Source organism: Microplitis mediator, chromosome 3, assembly GCF_029852145.1.
Source record: "Microplitis mediator isolate UGA2020A chromosome 3, iyMicMedi2.1, whole genome shotgun sequence".
Lineage (NCBI taxonomy): Eukaryota > Metazoa > Arthropoda > Insecta > Hymenoptera > Braconidae > Microplitis > Microplitis mediator.
This window is the reverse complement of record NC_079971.1, coordinates 23,576,959-23,600,385: the sequence shown is the minus strand read 5'-3', so window position 1 is coordinate 23,600,385 and position 23,427 is coordinate 23,576,959. Positions and strand designations below refer to the sequence as shown.

The 23,427-nt window shown below is 31.7% G+C and overlaps 1 protein-coding gene across 1 annotated transcript in view; it reads left to right on the top strand.

Moving 5' to 3' along the window:
- Nucleotides 1-1,113: 1,113 nt before the first annotated feature.
- Nucleotides 1,114-23,427, top strand: part of LOC130665078 (cone-rod homeobox protein-like) — a 31,993-nt gene continuing 9,679 nt past the window's right edge. Inside the window, exon 1 of the mRNA XM_057465347.1 lies at nt 1,114-1,740. The gene's annotated coding sequence lies outside the window, so the exon portion shown is untranslated. The remainder of the gene's footprint in view (nt 1,741-23,427) is intronic.

The following is a 23,427-nucleotide window of genomic DNA, read 5'->3' as shown; positions in this document are numbered from 1 at the left end:
CCTCCTCACTTCCGTAATGCCCCTCGTTGCATTTTAAATCAAAGCCCGGAGGTAACGCAATCACCAGGCATCACGACGCTTCCACAATTTTCTACTTTAAGCTACTTTATGTATTAGCATCTCCCCTTTCTTCGCGCCCACCATCTGTCCTTTACCCCGAACCAACCTACACTCAGCTACAGTATTTCCATCACTTGGACACCCTCGTTCCTGGTTATGTCCTGTCCTCGTTCAATCTCCAGCCCCCTGTCTCTTTCATCAGCCCGTCGGCCCTCGTCCCTCGTCCCGCATCTCTATTCCGTACACAACATTACATTACATTACTCTTTTCCACTCTAATGTCATCTAGAAACACGAAAATTCCGTCGACGAGATACCGAGACATCCTTTCCCTCTTCCGTTGACTCGACGCTGAACGACGTCCAATAGCAGCCTAATCAACTTACTTTATTACGCAACCTCTCCCTCATTTACCAGATACATCAGAGCTAAAATTCTACTCCTCTTCCTTCAACCGGCTTAATAATTGGGTGTTGAAATTGTAAATTCAACATGAGCCAAAACGATATTTCGCAGCATGCAGCAGCATCCACCCCATCCTCTAATACCAAAGTAGTTCTGCTGGATTCCCAAAAGTTATGTGTGTATCGATTGTCGGTTTTATTGAATTGACGACGATCAAAGTGATGGCTGATGACATTTAAATTGGATCCAACCAAGATAGATTTTTCGTGCCCTGGTATCCTATCGGATAAGAGAGACGAGGTATCAATTTTTATTTAATCACGAGGATGATTTTCAACGGGACTATCCAGCTACGGCAACCACCCACCCCAGCTTTGGTGAACTTGTGAAAACAAACTCACAACACATTCAAACAGTGTTTGTTTTCCGAGTCACGGTATTACAGAAATAAGTATGTTTGTCATTCGCGTTATTTGCCCAATAAAACCACGTGGGTTTTTACCCCTCTTAGCAGTATCATTGTACAGCGAGTGTGTGTTCGTGTGTTTTATAGCGTAACACAAAGTGGGGACGTGATGTGGATCACCGCCTACATGACAAAATACGCAAGCGCGACACGCCTATCAAACGCACGCTTTCGGTCCAGTTAGTGGATTCTGGATCTGGATACACACGCTTACTACTTTCGGCCAAAGCTTCTTCACACATAACTTGTGACAGTCGTTCTATTCGTAGAAAATCACAAGTTTACTCTGTGCTATTAAGTTGCCGGTAGTAATCTCTGAGCAATAATTCAAATTGCCGTTCATCTAAAGTGATAAGTGATCATTAAAGGTGATTCTTATTAGGTGTCATAAGGATTTAAGTGACGAAAAAAAGTGCAATGACTTACTTGCACAATAATATTTAGCTTTTGTGATAAATGTTTTTCGTTGGATAGACGAAACTGCAACAGGGTGATGTTGATAGTTGTGGGGTTGAGTATTTGTTGATAAGTAAATAAATATTTAAGTATCAGACACGGGATTTGAGGGCGAATTAACGTGCGTCGGTGACGACGCGTCCAGCAACGACGAATTCTACCAGGAAAGAAGACGAATCTGGAGGTCGTGGGAGTTCCGCGAGGTCGCGGTGGAGATCGGGAAAGTGTTGTTCAGCCACGAGTCCAGGATTCTCACCCCCGGCGGTGGTGCTGTCTCGCCCGGAGGCACTGGGCCTCCTGCGAGCCCACCAACCGGACACTACCATTCACAGCACAGTCCGCCACTTATCAAGGTATGATTTTCATCCCCTGTCCACTACCCTGCACCCTTTCCAAAATGATCTTGCGTCAAATAACTTTATCCGACGGGTTTTCAAGGTGATCCTAAATAAATAGTCTCAGTATAAATGACAGGACAGTACTCTGCTCACATACGATACCCAGAAAGTGCGAAAACATAAACGGAAAGCGAATACTGTGGACTATAAATGATGATGGGTATAAGGATAGCTGTCAGATGCAATTTAAGTCTGACTGGGATCCCCGCCAAAAATATCTCCGGGGACTGAGCATCAGAAAAGGCAGCTGTCTGCGGGTGGATAAGCTTTTCACCAGCACTAAAGCTCATCGTAACTTTTACCACAAATCATTTATCTTTTTATTTCATATCTCGTAATATAATAAACTCATTGCTTCCCTTCCAAGACAACCGATCTTTGGATCCTTCACAATTACGTCTTACATAAAAGTTTCCAGTAAAAAATATATATATAGATTTAAATAAAAGTAAATTGAATTCGATGATGGAATTTAATAACTTTATAACGACTGAGTGGCGCACGTCTGACGTCCAATACTGCCAACTTAACCTCATTAATAAATTAATTAGATATTATTGTGTTGGTAGCCAGGCAGCTGCGGGTCTCCGCCGCCCTCATTCTTCCATCTTATTCCACTAGTATCGCTTTCTCTCTTAAACTTGTACATGTCCCATAATTTGTACACTTAAATCTTCATCTTGTAAACCACATTACATATATATATGTATATATATATAATGTAAGTTTGCAGCAGACATGAACAAAGACAAAGAGAATAAACAACAAGCCCGCAGATATGATGCTTACAAATATCCAGCAACGAAACGGGTCCTGACCTACTGACGTCACTTTTCACAATATTCTTCATGCGTGTCTTGCTCTGACTTGTCTTATTGTTATTACAATAATAATAACGGGTAAAATTAATCACGTACCAACTGCGTGAATTAAAATGATGTCCTGATGGCAAATGCTTGTTTATTAAATTGATCCAAATCTAGATTATAGATTTCATTTTATATTTTTTCGTCTATTGTATGACGTTATCCCGGGTCAAAAATTTAGATCTGTTTCAAAATTAATGATGTATTCAAATATATTTTATTGGATTTCCCAGTCAAAAAATTAGATCTGTTTCAAAATAAATGATGGATTCAAATATTTTTTCTTTAATTTCCCGGGTCGAAAATTTACATCTGTTTCAAAATAAATGATGGATTCAAATATTTTTTGTTTAATTTCCCAGTGAGAAAAATTAGATCTGTTTCAAAATAAATGATGGATTCAAATATTTTTTGTTTAATTTCCCGGGTCGAAAATTTAGATCTGTTTCAAAATAAATGATGGATTCAAATATTTTTTCTTTAATTTCCCGGGTCAAAAATTTAGATCTGTTTCAAAATAAATGATGGATTCAAATATTTTTTATTTAATTTCCCGGGTCAAAAATTTAGATCTGTTTCAAAATAAATGATGGATTCAAATATTTTTTATTTAATTTCCCGGGTCGAAAATTTAGATCTGTTTCAAAATTAACTTTCATTCAATATTATTAATATTTAGTCAAGACAACTAAATAATAAAGTTGTCTAATTATCATTAACTGCTGACATTTTTAAACAAAAAACACTAAGTAAATGGTAAACGAATCATAATCAGTTCTGGAAATTTGAATAGTTTTTATAAATATTTTCCAGAAATTTGAATACGGTCGACTATCCGTCATCAGCCTGGTCTAGGGGATGTAGGAGAAATTTTTCTTGAAATTTCAGACCCCCACTACCGAGCGATTAGTTTTGTCCTCGACTACCCGTTATAAGCCTGTTTTATTTTATGCGATTTTAAAGGTCATGTTTCCGATTTGTTACATCCGCCAGTCCCGATTTTTCTGGTGCTTATGGCGCTAAAATAAATACTTATCTTTTTACACTAATAATAATTATAATGCAAAAAATTACAATGATAACGGTATTAATTACAGTAATAATAATAATAATTTTATTGATAAACATAATGATCAATAAAACTTTTAAATTGTAACAGAAGCTTTAAATGCAACTCATGATTACAATTATGAACAATAAATTATATTTTACTTAATAATGATTCAATTATTCTCCGCGAAACATAGATAGTAAATTGTCATCATTAATTTGGATATTTTTTCCTATTCTTAGTTTATAATTTTGTCAATTTTAACGGAGGCTTATAACGGGCCGTCTGGTCCGAAACTCAAAAAGTGGTCAAGTGGGGGAGCTGTTTGGGCCCAGTAACTGCCGATTGGGGAAAGCAGTCTATTACAGGCAGGTTTATGACAGATAGTCGACTATATTACAAGTCCATGATCTAATCTAGTTCTGTCCGCCCGCAGCGCAATTATTTTTAAAACAACAGATCAAAAACAGCTCGAAATTTCTACAAAAAATCAAAAACACACCAATTACTTCAAATGCAGTCCAGTTAGACTAAAATCAGATCTAATTTTCCACCCGCAGCCCAATTAAATCCCAGACTTAGACCAAGGATTTAAGGACAAAAAGTTGGTCATTAGACAAAGGTCAAAATGGTGTTCAATGAGGGTCACAATGTAGGACGGCGGTAGCGCCTGCTGAGCAGTCTACTCTCATTATCAACACACATCCACCACAAATCCCCACTCATCCCTGCTGGTAATGATAAAAAAGGCACATGCAGTGCTTCTGAGAGTATGTAGTGTAGTTAGCGTATTATCATTTACCGAGTGTGTATATGCCATTAAACTGTAGGGGGCCAGGATTAGGATGTCGGCCATTACCGCGCGTCACTGACCGTTTATTTCTACGACGCGGCACGGTGGACACTTCCTTTAGAACACTTTATACTCTTGTACCTACATATTTGTCACACACACGCATAAATATCTACCGCTAGAATCTACTTTATATTTGGAAAGAAAATGAGAACCTCTTTGGCAGATTTCGAGAAAACTCGCAGTCGCGCGTCAATCTGGCGGATTAATTCCGTCTGATTCCCAAGATATCTTCATTCAAGTTTATTCCTGGCAGAGTTTGAATAAGTGATAGCGTAATGTCTAGATTATTATTATTTATAACAATAAAAACAGACATAAACTGATCAATCATTGCTAAATGTCATCTTGGATAATACTAAGTGCCACGAGCCACTTCCTTGCCCTCTTATTTCAGTCAATATTAAATTTATAAGTTGTTGTAACTAGATTGAGCATACTTCACTCTACTCGTTGTTGAATATATATGTATATATATGTATGTATGTATGTGATATGTTTAACGTTGGAACTGAATGAATTTAATCAGCGGACCATTTCCATCAATTTGTTTCGCAACCGGTCAATATGATAAACCCAAGCTGGAGCATCATGACAGATCATTTCAATTTATCTATAATTATTATTTATTTATTTCAATTATTAACGCTTGCTAGTCAATTCACTTATAACGTCATGACCAAATATAGATGAAAAAATTATGTTGCATAATTTTGAAATTTTTACCTCGGAGATATTCAGTAGGGGGCCCAAAAAAACGGATTTTTTTTTGAGTCTTATATGAAAATTTGTTGGTTTGATGTTTTAAGAACCCGGGCCAAAAATCGGCTGGATAAAAAATTTTTAAGGGGTCGCTCAAAAATTTGGAAAGTTACAAAAATGATTGAAATTCGGATTTTCTTTTTCTAAATTTTTTCTTTCTCGTGGCAGATATATTTTATGTAAAATCAATACCAGGCTGAAAATTTTAGCTCAAAATATAAATTTTTAAACGTCGCTCAATAATTTTGAATATTAACTCAAAATATGTAACTAATACTTTGAATTAATTTTTGTATTTTTTTATAACTCAATTATTATCATTCCACTAAAATATAACTTTTGCATAACCGAAAATATACTGGACAGTCTTAAACAATAAAATTGGGTAAGATTTGAAAAACCAAAAAAACCTAAAAATTGAATTAAAAAAGGAAAAGTGTGTAAATAAATAATTTTTTCTATGCCTCGGGTTCTATTTTTTTTCATTATGATACAAAGTGATGGTGAAAAAATCGAGAAGCCTTAATATTAATATTTCAGGGTCGCTCGAAAATGTCCAAAAGACAGCACTCGGAAAGATTCGAAATTCTCCAGCGACGTTTAAATACTCAAATTTTGGGCTTAAATTCTCAGCATATTCATAATTTTACCACAAACTATCGCTACCACGAGAAAGAAAAAATTTAGAAATAAAAATTCTGAATTTCAATCATTTGAATTTTCAAAATTTTTGAGCGACCCCTTAAAAATTTTTTATCCAGCTGATTTTTGGAGCAGGTTCTTAAAACATTATTCCAACCAATAAGACTCGTAAAAAAAATTGGCCAGTTTATTTCGCCCCCTTAATATTCCAGAGGTAAAATCAAAAATTTTTCATCAGTTGATCAATTCAATGATTCTCTAGAAGCCTACTGACAATTATAAGGCAGCATAAATCATAATGATCAAAATTTAACCCGAGCTAATTGGAGTTATTTCAAAATTTAACCCGAAATTGCTTTCGTTTTTAAAATAATCGTTTGAGGTGAGCGCTTTCGGTTTTCCAAAACTATTTAAAACTATGAAAGCTTTTATGTCTCGTGTCACGAGATGCAATCGGGAAATGCGGTAGAGGTTCAAAACCTCGTTTGAGCGTTTTAATCGGCGCGCCTTTCGCCATTAATAATTGCCCGCGTCACAAATGAATTTGACGATCAGCGGCGGTCCAACAAGCTTGCTCTGATCGACTCTCTCTTTCTCTCTCTCGTTTCCTCTGTACATATCTATATATATATGTATGTATATATATATATATAGATACTGATAAGCGGGGGTTGGTTTTAGAGTATGCGCGCGCCTATACCTTCATTTATTTAAACCCCTCATAGCACACGGTGAATCCATGGATTTGCAAACTGTATTAAGCTCGTTCCCTCGACAATATTAAAGCAGGACGCGCGCGGTCCAAAAGGACATTAGCTATCGGATTCCGACTACCAATATCCGGCTAATGGATCAACGTTTTTGTTTCAATTACAATTTCGTCAATTTTATTTCAACGGTTTTACCACCCGTTCACCCTCACCCCTCACCCCCAACAGGAAAAAAAAAAAACAACTAAAAACACAATAAATATTTATTGGAATAAATATAATCAATAGGTTGTTTTTTTATGAATATTTTATTCCCATTTCCATGCGAATTAAAATGATGAAAAAATTTAGGGGTGCAGAATTATTTGCTCCCAGAAGATGAAATTGAATTTTTTTATACGAGGCATTGGAAACATTTTTTTTTTTTTGTGTTTATATATTTATAAATATATATGACTTAGTGCAATGAATATTGACGTTGAGAATATTATTGGTTGGTCGTAAATTTTTTCCGGAAAACGATTTAGCAAGGAAGCTAAGAATAAATCTTTAAAAAGTCGAAAGGCGTAAAACACGAGGTGGGAAAAAAGATAAAAAAAATGAGATGAGGGTCGAAGCAGTATATATATTTACATCGTATCTCTTAAGTATATATGTAAGTATATATATACGTTACAATGCACCTGAAAGCGCCATCTTTCTTAGCTCTTTCCTGATCTTTATTTTATTTTTTCATAGCAATATATATTTTACGCTTTACTAAACCCATTACTCATTTTTTAGAAAATCTATCTTGTAAGAACAATTTTATGAGATTTATTTTATTTTTTGAAAAATTAATAACTGTCTACTTCATTCATAAATTTTAAAATGATACAGCCAGTAAATTTAAAATGACATATTAGTGAGATTGTTAAAAATCGTAACAAGTTTTTCCAACGCGGGTAAAAATATTTGGCCGAAAATTCACCGAAAAGACTACAGTTAGTCAAAATTACGTCGTAACCATAGAATTTTATTGGAAGAAGTCAAATTTCGACCAAAAACGTTCGATTTGACCGGAAACATAAAAATTAATTCAAAAAGGCCTAAATTTGGCCGAAATTTTGCTAAAGTCCTAGAATTTTATTGGAAGAATCCGAAATTTGGCCCAAAATACGCAGAAAAATCATAGAATTTTATTCAAAAAGGTCTGAATTTGGCCGAAATTTTGCTAAAGTCCTAGAATTTTATTAGAAGAATCCAAAATTTGGCCCAAAATACGCAGAAAAATCATAGAATTTTATTCAAAAAGGTCTGAATTTGGCCGAAATTTTGCTAAAGTCCTAGAATTTTATTAGAAGAATCCGAAATTTGGCCCAAAATACGCAGAAAAATTATAGAATTTTATTCAAGGAGGTTTAAATTTAGCCGAAATTTTATAATTCTTCATAAACAGGCCGAAAATTGACCAATAAATTGAATCGGTCTAATTTCGGTTTCTTTTAAGGCCTAATTATTGGGCATTTTTCGGCCTTGTGTTCACTACTGGACCTTTTGTCAGCCACATTTCAGCCGTGAGAAAATTTTACTATTTTTTTACCCGTGTAATTTTTACAATAATAATAAAAAATACATAAATTACCCTCGTTTAACTGCAGACTAATATTAGAAATGATGAATCAACAATTTATAAAAATAATAATAAGTCTAAAGTGACATAGTGTAAGAACAACTCGGAGCTAAGACATGTCATGTTGAGCCTGCGCAGGATTATCATCTACGGGTGCGACATATTCGACGAAATTGATGCATACAAACCAAAACAGACATAGTAATTGTACTCTATGATACCTTCCGGCTATTCTAGTTTCAAATCCTGTCTATACCTATCACTGTTACAAACTCGTACTTATTTAAGAAATTAATTACCATATCGTTCTACCCGTATGAAAAACAATATATAGTTGAAATATATATAAAATCATATATATGTTTGCAACAAAAAAATATATTATATGTTATATTGTATGTTTTAAAAAATCATATAGAGATTTTAGCCGATTTAATATAAAATTATATACAGTAGTAAATATATGTATTCCATATATGTAACTTATATGTTTTTTATATTAAGCTATATATACATTTACATTTACCTTATAATATATTGTATAGATATATTTCCTTTTATATTTAAAAAATATAAAATTTTTATATGAAATGAAATATATGGTAGCATATAATTTATATTATATATGGCACCATATATTTTCTTTGTTATATTTAAGGATATATTTTATTCGGTGTATTTATATGTATATGGGTATATATATTCGGATCAAATTAACTAATTTTGAAAATTTTAACTGCAATTAAAAGAGTATATTAAAATTTAGATCTAATTTATCCCCCAAAGAAAAAAATTAAAAAAAATATATTTTTCATATAAAAAAAATATATTAAAAATACATAAAAAATATATAAATATATATAACATATGTATAAAAAATATATTTTAAATAGCTAACTTATGGCCGATTTTCGTATATATTTTATATATTAAAAATATATAAAAAATACATGTTTAAAAATATACGAAAAATATATTTTTTATATAATTTTTGTATATTTTTAAATATAAAAAAAATATATTTTTTGTATATTTCTATACATGTATTTTTTATATATTTTAAGATATATTTTTAATATATTTAAAATATACAAAATATATACGAAAATCGGCCAAAAGTTAGCTGTTTAAAATATATTTTTTTTACATATTATATATATATTTATATATTTTTATGTATTTTTAATATTTTTTTTTTTTATATGAAAAATATATTTTTTTTATATTTAACATATATTTTTTTTATAAATTTTTTTCATGGGGGTAATTAGAGTTGGTCATACGAATAAGAAACTTTTTTTTTCCATACATAATATAAATATATATTTTTATATATGATCAGAATATATTTTTCGTAAATGATAGAAATATATATTTTTATGTATGATAAAAATATAGTTTTCGTATATGACCAGAATATATATTTTCATATGATAAAAATATATTTTTTGCATACAATTGACATATATATTTTATATATGCTGAACATATACGGACTCGTATATGATGAATATTATATTTTTGAATAAAAAAAAAAATATAGTTAAATTAGCCACATATATTTTCTGATATTTATCATATATTTTGACCATATATATTATTTTCATACGGGTATTAAACACTAAATATAATAAATATTTGTACAAAAATGAATAATTGAATTCTATAAAATACAAATATCACTAATAAATTAAATATTTTATGTCAAGAGGACATATGATGATAATTTTGATTACCAAATTTGATTTATCATTATAAATACATTTCATTACTGCATAATTTTTAGAATCAATACGATCCTCTCTAGCTCTTTTGCGTTTGGTGGTGGACCAATTGAGCTCGTTGAATCTGTGCCCCGAGCCACGCGGTTACGCATGCTTCACATTTTATTACACATACACACACATGTAACCGATTAAATTTTACTAGTATAGTCGACTCTCTATACATAGATGAATAAATGTATATGTGTATAAATTGTAAATAACATATATAAAGGCTTATAACGATGTAATTGTGTGCATTCACGCGCCACATTTACTGATCCAATGGTGATCGATGAACGCCACCGAGGACGCCATCAAACAAACTCATCCGCGTAATTGCTAAATTGCCAGATTAATTCAATCAATGCATCGAGAAAATGAGCGTTGAATTAACGTTACTGTTTTTATCTATTTATATTGGTATTTGTAAATATATATAGATAAATATATTTATTGATTTATAGGCTGTTATGAGTATCTGTGATTATTTTTTTGATTTATTATCCGACATATAATATTTATTTATTCAATTATCCGCTGATACTGTTATTGATATTCACCGGTGTTTAATTTTAAGTATAAATAAAACTATTTGTTAATGTGCTATGCAAATATAATAACCGATAACGGAAATTATAATCCTTGTATTAAATATTAGTAAGTTGGTTAATTTCAATTTTGCCCTATGAATAAAATGACATAGTTGATGTTCTATCAAATAACAATATGATAAATTGCTATTTGAAGGTTCTTACTGATGAAAGACTGGGGATGTACTATTGGGTTGTACATTCGCGGGAAAAAATTGTCATTACAAGAGCAGCTGTAGTTGAGGTTGTCAGTATTACTTATGTAGTGACCGCTGCTACAATGTTTTACTATGACTTTTTTCCGTGTAGGTAAGGTAGCATTTAAATTTTGCGTAATTTTGTTATGCGAATAGTAAATTGATGGTGATTAACCTGGGGGTACTGCTCATTGGTTTGCAAAGAAGACACAGATGAATATTGTGATGAATAATGATTAATCTCTTAGACGAATATTGGTAGAGTGACATAGTGATGAAACATTAAATTTAAAAAATTTATTGTGGGTTGTAATGAATAGAACGTAATTTTGAAAGCTTTCGATAAAAGATTTTGACAATCTTTGAGGTTGGAAATTTTTTTGAGGCGTAATAATCATTGATTACTTGTACGGATATTAATAAAATGACATAGTAATGAAACAATGAATTGAAAAATAAATATTCTGGGTTTTAATGAATAGACACTAATTTTGAAAGTTTCCTGTGGTCAAATTTTGATGATATGTGATACTGAAAAATTTTCTGAGGTGTAATGATCATTAACTATTTGTACGGATATTAATAAAATGACATAGTAATGAAACGATGAATTGAAAAAAAAATATTCTGGGTTTTAATGAATAGACACTAATTTTGAAAGTTTCCTGTGGTCAAATTTTGATGATATGTGATACTGAAAAATTTTCTGAGGTGTAATGATCATTAATTACTTGTACGGATATTAATAAAATGACATAGTAATGAAACAATGAATTGAAAAAAAAATATTCTGGGTTTTAATGAATAGACACTAATTTTAAAAGTTTCCTATGGTCAAATTTTGATGATATGTGATACTGAAAAATTTTCTGAGGTGTAATGATCATTAAATACTTGTACGGATATTAATAAAATGACATAGTAATGAAACAATGAATTGAAAAAAAAATATTCTGGGTTTTAATGAATAGACACTAATTTTCAAAGTTTCTTATGGTCAAATTTTACCGATATGTGATACTGAAAAATTTTCTAAGGTGTCACAATCATTAATTACTTGTACGGATATTAATAAAATGACATAGTAATGAAACAATGAATTGAAAAAAAAATATTCTGGGTTTTAATGAATAGAAAATAATTTTGCCGGCTTTCTACGTGAAATTCTGGTCAAATGTGATACTAAAAAAATATTTGAAGGTGTGATAACCATAAATTACTTGTACGGATATCAATAAAACGACATAGTAGTCCAACAATAAATTATAAATTTTCTTTCTAATGAATATTCATAAGCTCCAATGACTTTTTTTTAAAAAAAGTTAAATAGAAGAACAAAAAAATTTATTAGTCGTATGACTAAACTGTAATAGCGGCACAACATAATAGGAATGAAATGTACAAGTTGACTTGTAATAAATACGAGTTTAATGTTAACAAAAATATATAGGGTGTAAAAACTACTCGAGTTAAAGTCCCGAGCGAGTTTGTTGATGGTAGGACGTCAATTGTTATAGGCGGAATAAAAATAACCGGAAAGAGAATTTTGGTGTGGGGTTTGTAATGACAAAGAAAGGAACTAGATTGAGGGTAATGCGCTGGAATCGAGTGGATGCCGTAGTATAAAGCCAAAGGGAGAGATCGAACTCGAGCCTCGGTCTTCCAGACTATCTAAATCTGAGTCTGTCTCTGTTTTGATCCCCGGGGATAGAATCCGGAAGCAAATCGGAATTTCGATGGCCTTTGGAATATCTCGGGATAACTATTACAGGCAATTTGATGTAAATTCGAATCAACTCAATTCCTCTATAAAATATATACACATAAAAATATATGACTTTTGTTTATTTCGTTCATCAAATTGTTTAATAATTTAAACAGATTACATCACTTACTTAAAATTTTATTCACAACATCCATTTGATACTCGCCTATGTATTTTAATTTCAGTCAACCCGCAACATAACCGTATCAAATTAATTCTCCTCATATATTTTATAAGTTAATTTAAACCAAACAATGACACACTCACACACTCACTCTTATTTATTATACCGTCATATACGAAATGATTGATCATAATTAAATTTATTAAATAAAATTAAATAATCATTTTTTATTAGTCGATTCAAAAAAAATTACGTTGTATACAAACTTTTTTTTTTTAACAAAAATTATTCGAGACATAGATTGAATTAATAAAGTAGTTTAGTAATGACGATATCAATTAATTTTATAATTGACGAATGCGGCGAATTACCAAAGAATTAAATACCATCATCACTATATATATGTTATATATATGTATATATACAGCAACAATTATCACATACGTCAGCGTTAAATAATTCGGCACGCGACGCTTGCGATATATATATCATATATATTTAATCGCAAAAATATGTGATATGTAGCACGAATTCCAATTAAAAGATAATTATTTAATAGTTTTTATTTGTTAGTTTATTATATATCACACGCGTCCTTAATATATATATTAGGGTGATCCAAAAAATAACAAATTTTTTTTTTTTCTCGGAAACAGGTTCGAAAGTTTTATTTAGATAAAAAAAGACGCCTGTGAAAATTAGAGCTCTTAATATTAACATTAAGAGGTTCCGTATCGCACTTTTCTATTTCCCATAAGAATAACATCGAAAAAATTTTTTTTTCGTTTTCTGATTTTTATAAGTAGCTAACAATGCGTCATAGGAATAATTGGCAGGCATGTTTTTGTAGGGAATTGAATGCTCTACAAAAAAAGATTCTTATCATTTTTTGAGGAATCTATTTGTTCAACAGTTATTTGAGGTTGAAGTCGAATTCATATTAAATTTTGAGATTTTCTTACTTTTCCGGCGAAACTATCAGACCTATTACAAAATATCATCAGACCTTTTTTGTAGACAATTTTATTCCCTAGAAGTTATTTCTAATAAAGTTTTTTCGAATTCCGCATTGTTTCCTAGTTATTTTTAACTTCCCGCTAAGAAAATTGCAAATTTTCAAAAAAGGGAAGTTATTGGTTTCGGTCCGATTTTCGAAAATCGAGTTTTCATCAGATGTCGACGTTTTGAGGTCCTAGGAAACTATTCTGACTATTCCCGGGTGGACGTCCGTGTGTGTGTGTGTGTGTGTGTGTGTGTGTGTGTGAACTTTTTTTTGTCCGACGATATCTTTGGAACAGATGAACCGATTTGAACGTACTTGGTGGCGATCGAAAGAGCTCACCAAAACTTAGTCTTGATTAGATTTTGGGGTAAATCGGTCATGTAGTTTACAAGTTATACAAAGAATAAGAATTAAAAATTTTTTTTTATTTTAGTTTTTTATTGATTTCTCAGAAACGACTTATACGATCAACTTCAAAATCTGATCAGTTCTAGAACTCAATAAAACACGTCGATTGCCGCCTCAACCATCAAAATCGGTCAATTCATTCCTGAGATATCGTGGGAGAAAGAAATGCTAAAATCGGTTTTTTTTAAAACAATGGCACACTAAAGTATTTTCGAGCTCGAAGAGCTCGAAAATGTATCCACAACAATGTTTTCGAGCTCGAGAAGCTCGAAAACAGCGGGAAGTTTTGGGGCTGGCCCGCAGGGTCAACCGACAGACAGATTTTTATTTTAATGTCATGCTCATAAAAAAAATAGTCTTCTGATCGATTTTAAAATCTTTACATTAAAATAAAAATAACTAGAAAACAATGCGGAATTCGAAAAAATTTTATTCAAAATAACTTCTAGGAAATAAAATTGTCTACAAAAAAGGTCTAATGATATTTTGTAATAGGTCTGATAGTTTCGCCGGAAAAGTAAGAAAATCTCAAAATTTAATATGAATTCGACTTCAACCTCAAATAACTTTTGAACAAATAGATTCTTCAAAAAATCATAAGAATCTTTTTTTGTAGAGCATTCAATTCCCTACAAAAACATGCCTACCAATTATTCCTATGACGCATCGTTAGCTACTTATAAAAATCAGAAGACGTAAAAAAAATTTTTTCCATGTTATTCTTATGGAAAATAGAAAAGTGCGATGAGGAACCTCTTGATGTTAATATTCAGAGCTCTAATTTTCACAGGCGTCTTTTTTTATCTAAATGAAACTTTTGAACCTGTTTCCGAGAAAAAAAAAAATTTGTTATTTTTTGGATCACCCTAATATACATATATTGATGGAAAAATTTTTTCGACTTTTGCACAGCTCAATTGCGAAGCAATAAGATGTGTTTTACTAACACTCACGCGGTTCATTATATTTTTGATAAATTGATACTTTTTATTGATAAAATATTAATTTATGTCATGAGAGCATTCAATTATTACTAAACGTTAAGTAATAAATTTCGTCATACGATTCAACGATTTTCATTTTGTAAAAATATAAAAATAAACTAAAAGTGTGGATTAAATCCAACACGATATGAAAAAGTTACCATCTGTCTAGTAATTTCTGTTAATCAGATTAATAGCGAAGTATTAAGTTTTATACAGCAACTAAAAGTCACTAAACGGTTGTAATTTTTCCAAAGCAGATCGATAAAATTAACAATTGGTAGAGACAGCGAACACGAATGTCGATTACAAGTTCAGAGACTTTTGGTTAAATGAGACGTCGGACCGTCAGACTGAGGACAGGATTCGCACGCGGGAGATCAGGGTTCGAATCTCGGTCATGTCAAGTGATTTTTAAATATTAAAATTTACACCAACACTAGTACACATGTCATAAATAATGACAGCAATAATAATAATAATGAAAAGTTGGAAAACTAGTGAAAATTTAATTTTATTTAATTCCATTCTTGTACAGCAAAATTTACTAAACTGGATAGTAAAATTTACTATATTGCATAGTGAATTTCGCTGAACATATAGTCAAGTTTACTAATGCAGTCTATATTTATTTGCGTACACAAATAATAAAAATTACTAAATATCCCGTATGAAAAAACCATATACTGTCGATAATATATAAAAAAATATATGGTAAATAACTGAAGATATATGGCGGCAAAATTATTAATAGTGATTAATATATGATTTATCATATATAATAATTTATACGTTTAATATTATAATAATCCATATCATTTATAATATATGTAATTATATACATGTGTTATTGTATCAAAAATTATATGCCCGCTTTATATATTAATTTATAACGTAAAATATATGTTTCATCTTATAAATGAATTTATAATTTCAATATTATTATAATCCATATAATTTATAATATATGTAATTGTATACATATGATATTACATCTCAAATTATATTCTTGTTTTATATATAAACTTATAATTTCAATATTATAATAATTTCGATTTTATTATACATAAATAATTTAAAAAATACACTCATACCAAAAATTAAAGGAACAAAAAAATTTTAGAAATTTTTTAGTGATTTTTGCAAGACTGTAACTTCATGAAAAATAATCGTATCGAGATTTAAAAAAAGCATTTTATAGCTTGAAATCTCTTGTTTTATACCTGTGCAAATATATATAAACATATATCTATATAAATATATATTTACATACATTTATACAAATATATGTGAACATATATTTATATAATTATATATTTACATGTATAAATATTATATGTCAGTCATATAATTAAATCATATATCTTATCATATAACTTAAAGTATAGTATAAAATATTATAAGTAATATTTATAAGTCAGCATGTAAAAAAAATATATTACCGATATATATGTTGCAAATTATAAAATCATATAATATTTCGGCAAAATTTTGTATATGGCTCCATATATGACTTCTTATAATTCCATATAATTTATCATATATTTTGAATTATACTGAAGCTCATATATTGCTTTTTCATACGGGATAAATCAAAATTTCATTCTTTCGATAGTAAAAATTACAGAATTTCAATAGCGATTTAAGTTTACCATATAAATTTAGTAATTCCAACTCATATTTTTAAGTAAAGTACCCTATATTTTTTCTCCGTATATATATACATATCTTTTTAATTAAAAGTTCTTGAGTTAAACATTTGTCTTCATAAATAAATTATCCGTGTATCCAATTGACGCAGTAATATTTTTTTATTGGACTGATTTACATGATGAGATATTGTGAGTATTGAATAGTTAATTAATATGGGTTAGATAGATTGATCTCGCACAATGTTCATACATATATATTGTTTATATAAATGGTTAATTAATATAAATCAATTCGGTCAGTTGAGATTAACGAAGATTTCATTAGGGCCAATGTGAGGGTAGCCGTTCTGTGACGTTATCTTTTGTAGCTATATATATATATATAGTTAATAAATGTATGTATGATGCATGTATATATAATGTAGAATGTATATAAATATATGAAATGCCACCAGTGAAGCTTGAGAGCTTATTAAAATTAATCAACCATAAGAAAATTTGATGCTGCGCGTTAAGACCCTTATTCATAGATGACACAATTTAATAACCATCTCCACCATTCACTTAACTTGGTCTTCTTGGTCTTGTTCTTGTTCTTATTCATCTTTTTATTTACTTAATATATATTTTATTTTATTCTTTTAACATTTCTCTGAGTCTGACCCCTTTTTTTATTTTTACTTTGTACAACTCTGCTGGATAAAATATACATTTCTCTTTTATGCGGGATGAAATTTAGCTATTTAGAGAAACCCACTTTTCTTTACGAGTATTTTATATCTAGAAAATTATAAAATACGTATAATTTAATAATATATTTTTTTTAATATTATCAAATGTATGAAATCTCAGTTGTCATTTTAGAAATATTCATTTCAGATAAATTTATTCAGCTGGAATTATTCTAAATTGTCATGGTATTGATCAAATCTTGCTTTTATCAAATTATTAAAAATAAAATTCACTAAAATACAGGTTATAAAGGAAGTTTATTTTTTTGAAGTTCATATTATCTACCAGCTTTTTTTAACCGATTTGCAATTAAATGTGAAATAAGAAACCTAAAGAAATTTTTTTCTATCTAAATTTTAAAATAGTCGCACTATTTAGATGACCAACATCCAATATTTTTTTTACGGCCTACATAAAATTTTTTTTTTTTAGCATGAAGTAGTATCCCATTTTGGTCTACTGTCCCCTTTGCCCAACTGTCCCATGTTGACTCACGGTCCCTTTCTGTTCAACTGTCCCATTTTACCCAAATGTTCCCTTAACACAACTGTCTCATGTTGACTGATGGTCCCATTTTATTCAACTGTCCCATTTTGTGTCTCCTTCTGCCCAACTGTCCCATTTGCCCAAATGTCCCATGTTGACTCACCGCCCCTTTCTGTTCAACTGTCCCATTTTGTCCAAATGTCAATGGGACACATTGACACAACTGTCCCGTGTTGATTCACGGTCCCACGTTGACTCACGGTCCCATTTTGTGTCTCCTTCTGACCAACTGTCCCATTTTGCCCAAATGTCCCATGTTGACTCACCGCCCCTTTCTGTTCAACTGTCCCATTTTGTCCAAATGTCCCATTGTCACAACTGTCCCGTGTTGATTCACGGTCCCATTTTGTTCAACTGTCCCATTTTGTGCCCCCTTTGCCCAACTGTCCCATTTTGCCCAAATGTCCCCTTGGCACAACTGTCCCATTTTGACTGACGGTTTCATTTTGTTCAACTGTCCCATTTTTTGTTTCACTTTAACTAACTGCCCCATTTTGTCCAAATGCCCCCTTGACACAACTGTCCCATCTTGACTCACGGCCCCATTTTGCTCAACCGTCCCATTTTGTGTAGCTTCTCCTTTTCCCAACTGTCCCATTTTTTCCAAACGTCCCCTTGGCACAACTCGCCACTGTTGGCGACTCACGGATCCATTTTATTCAGCTGTCCCATTCTGCTGAACTGCCCCATTTAACCACCTGTCCCACTTTATCCAAATGTCCCATTTCAAATGACGGCCCCGTTTAAAGCACCTGACCCATTCTTGCCCTCTGACCCATTGTTTTTAATTGTCCACTTTGGTCCCACTGTCCCATTTTGACCGCCTGTTTCATTTTCTTCCACTCTTCCCTACATAAAATGCCATAGTAAAGTAACAGAAACTTCAAAGAGTTCAGCGAATTCATAAAAAATATCTGACTTATTCTTCGACTACCAAAAAAAAACTCCACGTTCTTCTTACATTAAAAATTTACATTACAGCAAAGAAAAAAAAATTGAATTTGAATATATCTAAATTTTTAACAATAGTGTCAAGCATAATGAAGATTTATGATGTAAATTAAATTAAGCGTATTTTGGTAACGTTAATTTTCTAGACGTAGTTTAGTAAACGCATTTAATGGAGGTTAACTTTGCATACTACGTAGAGTATATTGGTTATGTTAGTTTAATCTTATCGTCTGAGTATATATTTTCTAGGTTGCATTAATCATTCAATGCATCATATTTTACTAATTTATATTATCAATGCGCAGATATTTATACGTGTTTATAAATGGAGCCAAAGCAGTCAATAAACTCATTCCGAGGACTGTATTCTCAATGGATTTTTTATTTATTGAAGCAGCATCGAGTCTGACGAGGACACTATGCTATGAATATCCTCGGCAATTTAGTCTATTCATAAAAGATATATCTCTAACGTGAAACCGTTTGGAGCCACGGGTCCATGACGAATTTATCCCCGGAAACCGGAAGCAATAGCGATGACCATCCCTACCAATAAGGGTGGATTATATAAAAGCGAGACGCCCCAATGATAAAATCTTCTTTTGTATAAATTTTTTCTAGTGTCAATTATCAGATTAATTATTATTTTTTTTTTTGAAGTACGCGTTAAATAAAATAGTGTTGCAACATTTGAAATTTTTTATTGTTTTTAATGATACATATAAAGTTAAATAGTAAGAGACGAATTGCTGGTGAGAATTTCATTGGATATCAAACAATAAAAATTAATTTGTAGCTTAGAAACGAGTAATTAATTTAAATTATAAGAATAAAGTGACATAGTGGTACAACATTGAATTTAAAAATTTAAGGCGCGGGCAATTACATAAGTGCTATTAAGAAATTTCATAATTGGTCGATGAAATTTATTAAATAACTTATATTGAGATCAATTATTAAATATGACAATATATATTAATTGACATAGTCGACTACCCGTTATAAGGCTGCCTGTGATAGACCTCTTTCCCCAATCGGCAGTTACTGGGCCCAAACGGCTCCTCCACTTGACCACTTTTTGAGTTTCGTACCAGACGGCCCGTTATAAGCCTCCGTTAAAATTGACAAAATTATAAACTAAGAATAGGAAAAAATATCCAAATTAATGATGATAATTTACTATCTATGTTTCGCGGAGAATAATTGAATCATTATTAAGAAAAATATAATTTATTGTTCATAATTGTAATCATGAGTTGCATTTAAAGCTTCTGTTACAATTTAACAGTTTTATTGATCATTATGTTCATCAATAAAATTATTATTATTATTACTATAATTAATACCGTTATCATTATAATTTTTTGCATTATAATTATTATTAGTGTAAAAAGATAAGTATTTATTTTAGCGCCATAAGCACCAGAAAAATCGGGACTGGCGGATGTAACAAAACGTAAACATGACCTTTAAAATCGCATAAAATAAAACAGGCTTATAACGGGTAGTCGAGAACAAAACTAATCGCCCGGTAGTGGGAGTCTGAAATTCCAAGAAAAATTTCCCCTACGTCCCCTAGACCAGTCTTATGACGGGTAGTCGACCGTATTCAAATTTCTGGATAATATTTATGGAAATTATTCAATTCCAAAATCGATGATGTCGGCTGTAGTGACACAATTTTTTTTACAGCATAGTCTGGAGCTAATGACGACTGTTTGAGAAAATATCAATTAGTAAAAAACAATGGACTTGTTATAGTTTGCCAATTATAAAAAATAAACAGTAAATTGCTCGAGGGCCATTAAAATGTTTGTCTTGTAAAAGAAGTCTATTATAATAATAGTGTAGTGAGTGTCGATAAGTAAACACTTGAAACCTCAATCCCTTGTTGAGATCGAATCCCGCAACCCTTCTTAGCGCGATCGGATGATCACACAGACGAGTGGAGGTTTCGGGGCATTGGCCACGACCAGTGCAAATATTGTCGACCACATGCCGACTAGTAGCTATTAAACACTGTGTAGCAAAATGTAACCAGTGCAGTAGTCTAGGGGTCAGGGTATCGAGAAATGGAAGCCCGGTCTCTTCACCCTCTATACACACGGATTAGCTTCGCTACATTTCATCCCTTCTGTCGACGCGTATGTTCCGTGATAAAAAAGCAAACTTTTTGTTCTCAGTGGCGCCACCTCAGCTTCATAGACGTATGTACACAACAGGGGGCTCTTGAGCGGTGATGGTACTCATGAATGTCAGCCCCCTTTCCATAAAAACTCAATACTCTTATGTAGTAAACTTTTGAATCAAACTTACGATTAATGGCTTGGGACCCCCGATGATAATAATAATGACGATGATGTAGTCATAGTCATACGTTGTGGCTTGTAATTTTTTCGCTTCAGGGTTATAGGATTTAGGTTATGGGAATTGGGGAGTTGGTAAAATAAATAACTAAATAATGCTCTCACAATATTCATTATTAAGGAAATAGTTTTCTTTATTACCGAGGTAGAAAGTAATCAATGGACTTAGCTTGTATTAAGCTAATTTTATCAGTTTTAGCCTAAAATTAGCTAACAAACTATGGTTAACACAAGGTTAGTTGGTAACGCTTTGGATCGCTAACATAAAGCCTGTAGTTTTAGCTTGCATGAACAGTGACAATTCAGCTTACTATAAGGTTAAAAATATACACTGTAAAAAATCACCGGGGTAAGTCCATGCGGTGTAGGTGTTAAAATTGGCGGTATTAAATTTCCACACCGAAAGCGGTGTGAAAATAACGCCGCCGCTGGTGTAAATATTCTGTACCGGTGTTAACAAAAATTCTCCGGTGTTAAAATAACACCGCTGCCGGTGTAAATATTCTAGACCGGTGTTAAAATAACGCCGCCGCCGGTGTAAATATTCTGTACCGGTGTTAAAAAAAATTCTCCGGTGTTAAAATAACACCGCTGCCGGTGTAAATATTCTAGACCGGTGTTAAAATAACGCCGCCGCCGGTGTAAATATTCTGTACCGGTGTTAAAAAAAATTATCCGGTGTTAAAATAACACCGCTGCCGGTGTAAATATTCTAGACCGGTGTTAAAATAACGCCGTCGCCGGTGTAAATATTCTGTACCGGTGTTAAAAAATATTCTTCGGTGTTAAAATAACACCGCTGCCGGTGTAAATATTCTAGACCGGTGTTAAAATAACGCCGCCGCCGGTGTAAATATTCTGTACCGGTGTTCAAAAATATTCTTCGGTGTTAAAATAACACCGCTGCCGGTGTAAATATTCTGTACCGGTGTAAATATTCTGTACCGGTGTTAAAAAAAATTCTCCGGTATTAAAAAAAATTCTCCGGTGTTGAAATAACTTAGCAGATAAGGTAGTTTTAAGTTTAGAATCCAAGCTTAGAACGAATCTTATCATACGCGTGGAAAAAAAGCTAACAGAAAGGTATATTTGAAAGTTAGTTACACTCTAAAGACGTCATAGAATTCATTCTAATAGCAACCTAGAATAAAGCTTACAAAACAAGACTTAGATGTTGGTATCACGAATGATTGCCCGCAGACATTAAATCCGCGACTTTATAATAATTTATTTACTTTATTTAGTCATTTAATTTTTTCAGTAACATTGCAAGGGTGGGTGTATTAACATACTATAGTAATTACACACACACACAAAACTTTTGAAAAAAGGGCACATTACCGATTTACAACGTCGCGGATTTAACGTCTGCGGATGAAACGTTAGGGAACCTTATAGATGTTAAGCTAAAATAAAGCTATTTTGAAGTTTCAAACTTGTCCGACTAAGACAATTTTCTACCTGGGTATTTATATTTATATAACAATATTTCACTTTACAATGAATGTAATTTCCTAAAACATAATAAACTCACTGTGTACTATAAATCTCGGAAGTACTGTTATTATTATAACCATAAGATAAGAGCTTTGAAAATTAACAAAATTTGGTTAAGTTTCTACAGCAATTACTTTTGATATCCGACACGCGGTAATTTAATTTAAAAAGACAGGATACTGTAGAAAGAGACGTTAATAATTAACATCATGATATCTGTAAATTTAAATGAGACGAAGGAGTATAGAGTATAGAGCACAGAGAAATGCCCATAGGTTGTGGGGATGATAATAATCCGCTAATATCAATTTCAAATTTCAATTAGTATCATCTCGGCGACTGCTCTCGGGTTGGGTATACGTCCCCGGACGCCTCGTCGAAGCACGCCATGATCTAAAATTCAATTTGTCCCTCTGTAGTGTTATAGGTCTATATAGACTACAGCCATCCGGGGACGACAAGTGAGAGGGAGATTTGAATCAACAGAGATGTTGCTAAACCCACTGAGCATAAATGTATGATATAGACACACATATAATACTATATATAATGTAGTATATCGCATA